Below are 13,507 nucleotides of genomic sequence, written 5' to 3'. Positions count from 1 at the left end.
AATTCAGTCAGTTCTATGTAATTAATTCTTATTCCTCTGCATCTTGGGCTGTTAATTTGGTTTCATGAAGTCATCTATTTCTGGACTAATAAGAGTCCTGAAAATCTGATTTAGCTGGCTAGTACTGTCTCATTTTTGTCTGTGCAATTCTTTGAAATATCAGGAGTTAAGAATACCTGGTAAAGTCTTATCCACAAGGTTCTAAAACTGTCATTTCTTCATTAACGAGATACTATATTTTGTAGGCAAGCTCACAGGGAAAGTAGAGAACACTTGGTGAATTTAAGAGTTAAGTGGCTATAGTTAGTTTATGGTTAATTTAACAAACAATATCAGCATGAAGGAGAGTTAAAATCCTTTAAATCAGTTTTGTAAGAACATATTACAGAGAGCGAGGGCACTGACAGATAATCAAGACCTTTCTGTAAAGTACCCAATCTTTGAACCTTATCTATAATATTAAAAATAATATTTTACCTGTACAAAATTATCTTAAGGAAGGGTGACTTTCTCATTTGATTTGAGAAATTTTTAGGGGCACAGTGAACAAAGCTAATTATTTCTAGCCTCTTGCTTTTTGTAAAATTAAGGAACAAATCTTTGTGATTGCCTAGAGGTTCTCTGGGAAAACCTAAAAGTAGTTCAGGAATAGGTATCTTAGAAATTGTATTTTTTTTCTTTATTTAGGGCCTGTCTGATTTGAAGGCAAAATCAGAGGAGATTTTGTCACTTGAGTAATACAGAATTGTGTATACGTGAGAGTAGCGAATGTTTGTGGTTCGGCTGTTTAATAAAATGCCAATAGATTATTTTATGATGAGCAAGTAGCCTTAAATTATTCAAAAATGAAGAAAACTCTTTTTGTTATTTTAAATATGCACGAATATATTTCAGTTAGCGCAAAGCTCAGAAAGTTACTCCTGTAAGATACTAATCTCTGCTCTTTTGGACAGATTATGTAGAAGAATTACCTTTTACTGCCTTTTGCAAGAATAGGCTGATTTCTCCAAGATGAGTCTGTCATTTCTATAGAGATAACTGCATTTTAGTTTTACATTAACAGGGTGCTTATCATATATTACGTTTTTTATATGCATTACATTAAACATACTTAATGAGTAATTGCATCAAAATCATGCAAACTTGGCCAGATTTTTAACATGCTATTATTTCTTTATAGCCGTTTTATTTGCAAGTATTATAAACCAAGTTAAATCAAACTCCCTTTGAGCAAATCTTCAATTTTCTGTTTCCATCAGCTTCTGTCCTTCATTATTCTCTTCCACATTCTGGAACAACCAGACACTAAGACAAAAATACTTAAAAGTGTTGGAAATTATGTTCACACTAACACATCACAGAACATAATTACTGATAATGTGAAAAGGTTTGTCACAGTTATAATTCAGTTTAGGTGAGTACAATGTTTATATCTTTTTTAATATTATGGAAATAATATTAGCTTATGTTTTTAGCAAACTAATATAAGACAATTTAAAAGTTCAGATAAACCAATAACTTTATCATAAAACAAATTCAAATATTTAAAAAAAAATGAAATTATGGTTGTATTATACTGTACACTGATAAAAACAAGGAAAAGATATATAGCTGTTTTGTTGTTGAATTTAAAATGCATTTGTTTTCTTAAAAATTATATTTACCCATGACACAGCCCCAGGAGATCCAGAGAACATGTGTCTCTAAAGCTGTTTTTATAGCCAAATTATGAAATCAGGTCTTTTCTTTTTTTTTAAAGAGAGCAGAGTCAGGCTGGGTGAGGTGGTTTGCACTTGTAATCCCAGCACTTTGGGAGGCCAAGGTAGGAGGATCACTTGAGCCCAGGAATTTGAGACCATCCTGGGCAACATGGCAAAACTCTGTCTCTACAAAAAAATATAAAAATTAGCCAGGTGTGGTGGTGCATGCCTGTACCACCAGCTACCTGGGAGGCTGAAGTGGGAGTGTTGATTGAGCCCAGGAGATTGAGGCTGCAATAAGCCATGATCACACCACTGAACTTCAGGCCAGGTGGCAGAGTGAGACCCTGTCATTAAAAAAAAGAGTACATTTAAAGCGTTATAATTTCACAAAATTTATTTCAAGACAATAAATTCTTAAAATTCCGGGAATGTTAGATTTATCTGTTTGTTAGTCTATAAACCAATCAGAATAGCAGGCCTCATCTATTTATTTATTATTATCCTCGGGAGGTAGAAAAATATTTCACCTATACACAGTGTTTTCCCTGCTCCTCCTTAGGTAGAGACACAGATGAAAGGTTTATGGCATAAGTCCTGCAGCTCCAATTACTGATCAAAAGTGAACACTGGACCACAAAAATCTCACTTTTCCAGATCTCAAAAGACTGGTTGCTTTTCCATCAGGCACAAAATATATTCCTGATCTGAGTACATAAATAGAAAAACAAACAAATTGTAAACAACAACAAACAAATAGTCTGTCACCTCTCACCTGACCGAGGCTGGATTCCAGTTCTACTTGTCAAATCACCACGTGGTCAGATTGTGAAACCAGATTCCTAGTCATGGCTGCCACCAAGGGAAGTAACTAACAGTTGTATGCAAACCAAAACCCCAGTGAAACCTGGCCAAGGATTAGAAACAAAAGCTACAGAGAATAGCTAGTCAGTGCAGGTAATGTTGTGTTGCCATTTGGGATTTACCTCCAAAGCCAAGAAAAGACATGCCTGGGCATCCAGCCCATGAGATACAGTTCATGGGCAGTACAATTTAATTGACTGTATAGAGTGAGCCACTTGCACATTTTATTAAGGACCTCCAAATTGTCAAAGCATAATTTTCAAAAAGTAAATGCAACTCTTTATGTAAATGAAGAACGAATAGATGCCAAAGATTTCTTTGACTCATTAATGAGGAAGCCAGGTGGGGCAAAGCTGCTTCACCAAGTATAATATTTGTGGTATTTTTAGCTCAACCGTGATTATACTAGTGTTCCACCTGTATTTCTTTTAATGCGTTCAATCTTTATTTGAAAACTCAAGGTAATTTTATTGAGTATTAAAGATTAAACTGTAATTATGCACCTCCAAGTACCTATTGAGGTAAACAATCCACTTGGAGTCTATATTAAATAACCTCCAGCTGCTGTGCTATTTGAGATCTTTAGTTTGTTCTGTTTTCTTAAAAATAATTTTTCTTTCTTTTTGGTTTTTGCTCTCAGCTGCCAATTCATGCTTTGGTCATTTTGCCAGCCTTTTCATTTTTCATGATCTTAGAAACCAGTTATCAAGTCTTAATTTGAAATGTTCTCAACTAAGAGTTACTAAGTGAGGTCTCAAGGGGGCCTTGAGCACATGAAGTGTGTGCACTTCAGTTCATAGACCTGTGACATCCGTTTGGACTGGTTGGTGGTCATTTTATCTTCCTCACTCTGAGCTATGTTTCAAGTAGGGGACATTAATGAATAAGATGTTGCTAGAGGGCTGGGATGCTCATTCTTTGACAGATTAGAGGTTCTAGAGCAGGGGTTCCTGACCCCCGGGCCAGTAGCGGTTTCTGTCCTGTTAGGAATGGGGCTGCACAGCAGGAGATGAGCGGTGAGCCAGCAAAGGTTCATCTGTATTTCCAGCCACTCCCCATCACTCACATTACTGCCAGAGCTCCAACTCTTGTCAGATCAGTGGTGGCATTAGATTTTCAAAAGAGTGAACACTATAGTGAATTGCACATGTGAAGGCTTTAGGTTGCATGCTCCTTAGGAGTCTAATGCCTGATGATCTGTCACTGACTCCCATCACCCCCAGATAGGACTGTCTAGTTGCAGAAAAACAAGCTCAGGGCTCCCACTGGTTCTGCATTATGATGAGTTATATAATTATTTCATTACACATTACAGTGTAATCATAATAGAAATAAAGTGCACAATAAATGTAACATGCTTGAATCATCCTGAAACCATCCCTCCTGCACGTCCGTGGAAAAATTGTCTTCCATGAAACCAATCCCTGTTGCCAAAAAGTTTGGAGAGTGCTGTTCTAGAGGTTAGAAAAATCATTATAAAGTAGGATATTCTTGTAATTGTCCTATTTGACACCTGCCTTCCTCTAAGTAATCCAGAGATAGTGATGGCCATCGAGAGCTTTTTATGGTCCAAGGCAGTTAAAGTCATTTTAAGAAGAAAAGGGGAAAATAAATGAAAGCAAACCCTGCTGCTTTTAAGAGTATTCATTTGGTTACGTTGCCAAAAGCATCTGTGTTCTTTTGTGGAGAACCAGTGGATTTGCACGAATTGCATTGTAGCCATCCAGTATTTTCTTTCTGGCTGGTGATGGTCATCTGTAGTGCCTTGGTAAATAGCATTGTCGCCTTTTAGAACAATGCAGGGCCACACTGATACTTACTTCTCAAACATGTTGTAATGTGATGCCAGGTCTCATGAAGCATCATGGAGTAAGGTTTTCTGATTTTTTTACATACATGTGAATTTTTTACATTACATATGGATTCCTTGAAAATAAGATTGGCTTTCTTTTAAGGTACATGTTAATATTTCTGTGGTAGTTATGTGAATAGGTGAAATACCTGGGTCGGCAGTTCTCTCCTATTGAAGGTGTTTTGTCCTTACAGCTCCTTTGAGAGCACTTTATAACTAAATAATTTTAATTTGTAAGAGACTGGGACCATACCTATCTTGCTCACCACTATAGATGCACCTCCTAGCCAGATGTCTAGAGTATAGGAAGCATTCTTTACATGTTTTGGAAAAGAGTACTTGAATATTTTTGATACCCATTCATGACATTCATTCTGGGTTTCCTTCATCTGTGACTGTAGGTTGCATCCCTGGTTCCCAGATGATATGCATTTAGTTCTAGGTAACATTGAAGCTCTCTACAAAAAAAATGAAGTTATCTCAGTATAAATGAGATTTTTTTTTTTTTTACTTCCGGAAAGGGGTAATTATTTACCAACTTTCAATTAAAAACAAAAACATGAAAGAGTTATTTTTCTTTAATTTGAAAAATTTCTAGCATTCTTTATAAGAATTGGTACTCTCCAACGTCATACAAAAACCAAGGTTATAGATCCAGGAGTTTTGCTTGTGTACTTTTGAGGAGATCCTAGATCTAATGTTTCTAAAATTAAATAAAAAAGTAATCGAGCGGCCGGGCGCGGTGGCTCAAGCCTGTAATCCCAGCACTTTGGGAGGCCGAGGTGGGTGGATCACGAGGTCAAGAGATCGAGACCATCCTGGTCAACATGGTGAAACCCCGTCTCTACTAAAATTACAAAAAATTAGCTGGGCATGGTGGCGTGTGCCTGTAATCCCAGCTACTCAGGAGGCTGAGGCAGGAGAATTGCCTGAACCCAGGAGGCGGAGGTTGCGGTGAGCCGAGATCGCGCCATTGCACTCCAGCCTGGGTAACAAGAGCGAAACTCCATCTCAAAAAAAAAAAAAAAAAAAAAGTAATCGAGCATATTTGTTTTAGGACTTTTGGTATTTTATAAAATAAATGTGTGTATTCTCTAATCTCTGAAAGGTGGTCAGATGCAAACCCTATTTTAAAGACCAGAAAGTAAACAGGTTGGTATTATGTAATGTTGTAATTAGGGAAAATTATTTAGGAACCCAATACTAGTGAGCATCGTCAGATGAAAGTGACAGCTTGTAGATTTTTGCTTCTCTGTTTGCTTCTTGATGTCTCTATTTCCTGGTGATTCCTGATCCCCCAAAATAAGCTGGGCATTCAGACCTTTTTGACTGTGTTGAGCCATATTATAAGTTTGATAATATTTTTTGTTTGGATTGCAGAATGAACAATGTTGAGAGAATGCTTATTGTTGCTTAGTCATAGTATTAACCTTCTGTTTTTTTTCAACAATGTCTTTGAAATGTGAAGGCAAGCTTAAGTATTTGGAAATGATTTTGTCCTCCACCTCGACTTGAATCTCCTTCCTGATGTGGCCCTTCCGTTTGCTACATCCTGAGTATAATTTTAATTTATTAAAAAAAGTGGCTGCACTAGTTGGAAGAAGCCAGTTAAACTGCAAATAGGGTAAGAGGTTTATTTACTGACCCAGTAAACTTAGTGACTCAAGACTTCTGAAAGGATCTTGATATTCTGCTAGAACGGCCATTTGGTGGGTACATAGGCTTAATCTTCAGATTCAGCCTAAGGCTTAAACTGAATTGTTGCTGTGGAGCCTTTTCTTAAAATTTCTCTCATGTTTAAAATAGCCATCAATTCTCTGCCCTTTTTTTTTTTTTTTTTTTTAACTTTTCTAACTTGTTTGGAGGGTTTATGGGATTTAGCTCAGAAATAAAATGTGAGCCACAAATGTGAACCGTGAATGTCATTCAAAATTTTTTTATGTTAAGCCAAAAAAAAAAGACCCAGGTGAAATTAGGTATAATATATTTGATAGCACAGGATTAGATTAGCAATGCTACCTACTCCCTAAATAAGCAATCCATTCTTTAAGTAAACAGCATTATTTCTAAATAAAGTATGTACCTTTTTAGTCACTGCGTCATACAAAGAATAATTATCTGGCCGGGTGCGGTGGCTCACGCCTGTAATCCCAGCACTTTGGGAGGCCGAGGCGGGTGGATCACGAGGTCAAGAGATCGAGACCATCCTGGTCAGCAGGGTGAAACCCCGTCTCTACTAAAAATACAAAAATTCAGCTGGGCATGGTGGCGTGTGCCTGTAATCCCAGCTACTCAGGAGGCTGAGGCAGGAGAATTGCCTGAACCCAGGAGGCGGAGGTTGCGGTGAGCCAAGATCGCGCCATTGCACTCCAGCCTGGGTAACATGAGCGAAACTCCGTCTCAAAAAAAAAAAAAAAAAAAAAAAAAAAAGAATAATTATCTGTCATCAGATCACCTTGAGTCATTAGAGAATAAAGCAAAGACTTTCTACAAATTGCTAGGGTGTAAGTGTGTGTGCAAGTGTGTGTGTGCCTACACATGTGTATATGTTGATTAAATATTGAAATAAGCATTAATCATTAGCAAATTTGGGCTGCCAATTGTACTCCATTAATTGAGAGTAAAAAAAAAAAACAGTTGTCATATCTTCTTTCTTTCTTCTTCGCTTGGAGAAACAGATGGGCAGAAAAGGAGTGGAAAAGAAAAATTAGTATTTGGCAAAAATCTAATGACTTCACATTGGGGAAGCAGAGCTAAAATCTTCATGAAATTCTGTATTGCAGTAGTCTATTCTTGAGAGCAAACCCTCTGTTCTTATAGTGGCAGTACAAACTATTGCCTCTTGATGGTGCCATCCATTAAAAAATTACTCTTAGAATTTGAGAGATGTATATTCTGACTCTTCACGTAGTTCAGCTTTCTCAGACTAAATGCTGAAATACAGAAAGCAACTTGGACTAAAAAGAGGCCCTACATGCCCCTATGTCAGTAACAGAAGAAGTCTCATTCTTTTTTAAAATGACAAATATATGAACACTTGTTTGTAAATAAGAAATAAAACTCATAAATAAAATTTGTAGAAAAATACAAACTAAACAAAAACCGAAAATATATTAAGACCAAAAAATATATAGGAGTGGAGGCCGGGCATGGTGGCTCACACCTGTAATCCTGGCACTTTGGGAGGCTGAGGTGGGTGGATCACCTGAGGTCAGGAGTTTGAGACCAGCCTGGTCAACATGGCGAAACCTTGTCTTTACTAAAAAATTAAAAAATTAGCCTGGCGTGGTGGCACATGTCTGTAATCCCAGCTACTTCAGAGCTGAGCAGGAGAATTGCTTGAATCCGGAAGGTGAAGGTTGCAGTGAGCTGAGATCAAGCCATTGCCCTCCAACCTGAGCAAAAGAGTGAAACTCTGTCAAATATATGTGTGTGTGTGTGTGTGTGTCTGTGTGTATACGTATATATGTATATATGTGTGTATATATATGTATCTATATATTTATGAGTGGAGATATATGAAGTGAAGGAGGACTAGTCTTTCTTTTTGAGCAGAGTCTTGCCACCATGCCCAGCTAATTTTTGTAATTGTGGTAGACACAGGGTTTTGCCATGTTCGCCAGGCTGTTCTTGAACTCTAGCCTCAAGTGATCTGTTCGCTTTGGCCTCTGAAAGTATTGGGATTACAGGCATGAGCCAACATGCTTGGCCTAGTATATCTAAATTTAAAAGCTGACTATTTATAGATCTACAATTTTTTAAAGTTTGTCATCAACTAATAGGTTTAGTGATTGTGCTGGTGAATTCTTTTTTTTTTTTTTCTGAGACGGAGTCCCTCTCTGTCACTCAGGCTGGAGTGCAGTGATATGATCTCGGTTCAATGGAACCCCTGCCTCCTGGGCTCAAGTGATTCTCCTGCCTCAGCTTCCTGAGTAGCTGGAATTACAGGCACACGCTACCATGCCTGTCTAATTTTTGTATTTTTAGTAGAGATGGGGTTTCGCCATGTTGACCAGGCTGGTCTGAACTTCCTGACCTCATGATCTGTCTGCCTTGTCCTCCCAAAGTGCTAGGATTACAGGCATAAGTCACCGTGCCTGGCCTGTGCTGGATAATTCTTATAATGTGAATTTCCCTTCCCCAGCTTGATAAAAGATTATGGGAATATTTGCTGTAGAGAATATTTTTAAAGTTGGAGATTGATTAAAAAAAAAAATCCGAAACAAGTATTACAAGAGTAACACATCCAGCACTTTCTCATTTGTTTCAGCCATCTCAATGTGCCACTTAAGAAGGTGCATGTTAGAAGTCACTTAAATTATCTCTTTGTGTTGAATAATTGGAGATTTACACGCAGTCATAGGACATAATTCAGAGGGATCCTGTGTATCCTTTACTCAATTTCTTCCAATGGTAACATGTTGCCAAACTGTAGGACCAAATCAGAGCTAAGATATTGACATTGATACAGTGAAGATACAGAACTCTTCTAACATGGCAAGGGTCTCTCATGTTGACCTCTTATAGCCACGCTAGCTTCCCTTCTCGTTAACCCCTGATAACTACTGATTTCTTCTCTATTCCTATAATTTTGTCATTTCAAAATATAACCATATAGCACGTAACCTGTGGGTTTGGCTTTTTCCACTCAGCAGAGCTCTGTGGAGATTGGAAGATTGTTGCAGTCACTGCTCCGTCAGGTCTAAGACTCAGGATACACGAGGCAAAGGGAAATCAGAGACACACACTTCTGTGTGTTTCCTTGGGTCCCCAATTGGCCTTCTTTCCACCTTTCAGAATCTTCTTCTGTTTTTCCTCCATATAATATACAGGGTTCTGAGTTATACTTGGTGGGAGAAATAGGGGAAAGTATGTCTAATTCTTTCCCTGAAGCTGAAGTCAGTGAGATTAGTTTTCTAAAGTTGAAAATAGCCAGAAATTTTGCTGTGGTGAAGTCTAATGACTGCAGGTTGAAAATTTTTGGTTTGGATAAATTGATGTTTCTTATTCAAAATTGCTAAGACCACATCCCAGCTCTGGGAATGTAATTTGGATTTTGAGAAAAGACAGAATTTTAAGAAAATGCTGAGCAGAATTAAAAGGAACAAATTTCTTATATGGTGATTATTCTTTCAATTTGATTATAGAATAACGAAGCTCAAGCTTTGAAAGGTCATCTTTTCCATCAGATCATGAAGACCAAGGCCTAAATCATCTTAGGCAGAGATTACAATTTACAAGTTGTCTTTGGAGAAAGGAAAATATTCAGGCATACATCTGAGATATTGTGGGTTTGGTTCCAGACCACCGCAATAAGGCAAACATCGTAATAAAGCAAGTGACGCGAAGTTTTTGGTTTTCCAGTGCATATTAAAGTTATGTTTACACTATACTGTAAGCTATTAAGTGCAACAGCATTACGTATAAAAATGTACCTACTGTAATTTGAAGATACTGTGTGGCTTAAAAAAATGCTAACAATTATCTGAGCCTTCAATGAGTTGTAATCTTTATGCTGCTGGAGGGTTTTACCTTGATGTTGATGGCTGCTGACTGAACAAGCTGTTGGTTATTGAAGATTGGGTGGCTGTGGCAATTTCTTTCTTTCTTTTTTCTTTTCTTTTTTTTTTGTGAGTCTTGCTGGAGTACAGTGGCACGATCTTGACTCACTGCTGCACCTCTGCCTCCCGGCTTCAAGCGATTCTCCTGCCTAAGCCTCCTGAGTAGCTGGGATTACAGGTGCACGTCACCACACCCAGCTAATTTTTTATATTTTTGGTAGAGACAGGGTTTCACCATGTTGGCCAGGCTGGTCTCGAACTCCTGACCTCAAGTGATCTGGCCACCTTGGCCTCCCAAAGTGCTGGGATGACAGGTGTGAGCCACCGCGTCCAGCCAGCAATTTCTTAAAATAACAATGAAGTTTGCCACATCAGTTCAACTCTTCCTTTCACAAAAGATATCTCTACAGCATGCAATGCTGTTTCATTGCGTTTTACCCACAGTATAACTTTTTTCAGAGTTGGAGTCAATCCTCTCAAACCTGCCACTGCTTTATCAAATAAGTTGATGTAATATTCTAAATGCTTTGTTGTCATTTCAAAAATGTTAACAGCACCTTTACCAGGAGTAGATGCCGTCTCAAGAAACCACTTTCTTTGCTTATCCATAAGAGGCAATTCCTCATCAGTTCAAGTTTTATCTTGAGAGTTCAGCAATTCATTCACATCTTCAGGTTCTACTTTTAATTATAGTTCTCTTGCTGTTTCTATCACATCTGCAGTTACTTCTTCCACCGAAGTCTTAAACCCCTCAAAGTCATCCATAAGAACTGGAATCAACTTCTTCCATACTCTTGTTCATGTTGATAAAAATATCAGTACCTCCTCCTCTGAACCAAATTGTTCTTAATGGCATCTAAAATCGTGAATTCTTTCCAGATGGTTTTTTGATTGACTTTGCCCAGATCTATCAGAGGAATCCTTACCTATGACAACTATAGCGTTACGGAGTGGATGTTTAAGATAAAGACTTGAAAGCCAAAATTACCCCATGGGATGTAGAATGGATGTTGTGTTATTCGGCATGAAAACAACATTTATTTCCTTGTACATCTTTATTAGGGCTCTTGGATGACTAGGCGTGTTGTCAGGGAGCAGTAATATTTATTTATATATTTTTAAATTTATTTGAAGTTCTGGGATACATGTGTCTGATGTGCAGGATTATTACATAAAAATATGCCATGGTGGTTTGCTGCACCTATCAACCCGTCACCTAGGTATTAAGCCTGACACACATTAGCTATTTTTCCTGATGTTCTCCCCAACTTCTCCTGAGTAGTAACATTTTTAAAGGATTTTTTTTTTCCTGAACGGTAGATCTCAACAGTGGGCTTAAAATATTCAGTAACCATGGTATAAACAGACATGATGTCCTCTAGGCTTTGTTGTTCCACTTACAGAGCACAGGCAAGGTGGATTTAGCATAATTCATAAAAGCATTGGTATTTTTGAAATAGTCAATGAGCACTGGTTTTAACTTGAAGTTGGTAGAGCTGCATTAGCCCCTAAAAACAGGGTCAACCTATCCTTTGAAGCTTTGAAGCCAGGTGTTGCCTTCTCTCTAGCTATGAAAGTCCCAGATGGCATCTTCTTCCAATATAAGGCTGTTTTTTCTACATTGTTTGTTTGTTGTTTGTTGATTGATTGATTAATTGTGGGTCAGACTGGTCTTGAGCTCCTGGCCTCAAGTGATCCTCCTGCCTCGGACTCCCAAAGTGCTGGGAATACAGCAGTGAGCCACTGGTCCAGCTGAAAACTTGTTTCATGTAGCCACCTTCATCAATTATTTAGATCCTCTGAATTGATTTGCTGCACCTTCTGCATCGGCATACTGTTTCACCTTGCACTTTTATGTTATGGAGACAATGTCTTTCTTTAACCTTATGACCCAAGCTCTGCTTGTTACAAACTTTTCTTCTGCAGCTTCTTCACTTCATTTAGCCTGCATAGAATTGAAGAGAGTTAGGGCCTTGCTCTGGATTACGTTGTAGCTTAAGGAAACGTTTGATCTATTTCGACCACTAAAACTTTCTTGACATCAGTGATAAGGTTGTTTCACTTGACATCTGTGTGTTCACTGAAAAATCACCTTTAATTTCCTTCAAGAACTTCTCCTTTGCATTTACAACTTGGCTAATTGGTGTAAAAGACATCTTTTGGCCTCTCTCATTTTTGCCATGCCTTTCTCTCAAACCTTAATTATTTCTAGCTTTTGCTTTAAAGTGTGAGATGTGTAACTCTTTCAGTTGAACACTTAGAGGCTATCATAAGGTTATTAATTGGCCTAATTTCAATATTGTGCCTTAGGGAATAGGAGGCCTGAAGAGAAGGAGAGACACAGGGAAATGGCTGTTGGTGGAGCAGTGAGAACATGTACAACATTTATTAATGAATTGCCATATTATGTGGGCATGGTTTGTGGTGTCCAAAAAGTTTACAATAGCAACAACAAAGATCACTGATCAGATCACCATAACAGATATGGTAATAATGAAAAAGTTTGAAATGTTGTAAGAATTACCAGAATGTCGGGTGGGTGTGGTGACTCTTGCCTGTAATCCCAGCACTTTGGGAGCCTAAGGCGAGAGGGTCACCTCAGGTCAGGAGTTCGAGACCAGCCTGGCCAACATGGTGAAACCTCATCTCTACTAAAAATACAAAAATTAGCTGGGCATGGTGGCATGTGCCCTGTAATCCCAGCTACCTAGGAGGCAGAGGCAGGAGAATAGCTTAAACCCAGGAGGCAGAGCCTACAGTGAGCTGAGATCATGCCACTACACTCCAGCCTGGGCGACAGAGCAAGAATCCATCTCAAAAAAAAAAACAAAAAAACGAGAATTACCAGAATATGACACAGAGACATGAAGTGAGCACATACTGTTGGAAAAATGTGCTGATAGACTTGCTTGCTGCAGGGCTTCCACAAATCAATTTGTCAAAAATGCACTATCGGCAGAGTGCAATAAAGCAAAATGCAGAAAATGAGATATGCCTGTAGTTACCTTCTTAACATTATTTTGAAATTTAGAAAGAGGACATGCCATCATTTGTTCTGCATTTTTTTTCTTTTTTATAGAGATGGGTTCTCACTATGTGGACAAGGCTGACTTCAAGCAATCCTGCCTCAGCCTCCCGATGTGTTAGGATCACAGGCGTGAGCCACTGTGCCCAGCCGTCTTTTGCGTTTCTATGGATAAAACTTTGTGACATGCTTTTAACATTTTAAGACATAACATTTTTATGTGATATGTCTCAAAAATAGTTTTATTACCGTACTCTCAGTTGATATGTTACAGACTACCCTTCCTTTTTTTACATGTAGACTTTCCTAGTTTTTTACCCCGCTGGCTTCTTTATGCATTAAAAAAAAAAAATCCTATTTTTTAAAGTATAGGATATGTTTTCAAACATGAGGATTTAAAGGTCTTTATACCTCTCATACACTTATTTTGATTGAACAACAGTTTGATGGATTGTGCTTTATAGACTGTATAGTCTTTCTTTTTTTTTTTTTTTTTTTTTTTTTT

At 38.0% G+C, this 13,507-nt stretch overlaps 1 protein-coding gene across 23 annotated transcripts in view; it reads left to right on the top strand.

Moving 5' to 3' along the window:
* PHLDB2 (pleckstrin homology like domain family B member 2) overlaps positions 1-13,507 on the top strand; it is a 252,429-nt gene that overhangs the window by 169,398 nt on the left and 69,524 nt on the right. The window contains exons 1-2 of one of the 23 annotated variants that reach the window (XM_032299142.1): positions 3,572-3,580; positions 11,644-11,647. The exons of the other annotated variants lie outside the window; for them this stretch is intronic. The gene's annotated coding sequence lies outside the window, so the exon portion shown is untranslated. Of the gene's footprint in view, positions 1-3,571; positions 3,581-11,643; positions 11,648-13,507 lie in introns of those variants that run through there. 23 annotated transcript variants of the gene reach the window in all.

Source organism: Sapajus apella, unplaced genomic scaffold (genome assembly GCF_009761245.1).
Source record: "Sapajus apella isolate SASKATOON/1434 unplaced genomic scaffold, GSC_monkey_1.0 scaffold40, whole genome shotgun sequence".
Lineage (NCBI taxonomy): Eukaryota > Metazoa > Chordata > Mammalia > Primates > Cebidae > Sapajus > Sapajus apella.
Note: the sequence above shows the minus strand (reverse complement) of the source record. Positions and strands in the feature narration are given on the sequence as shown.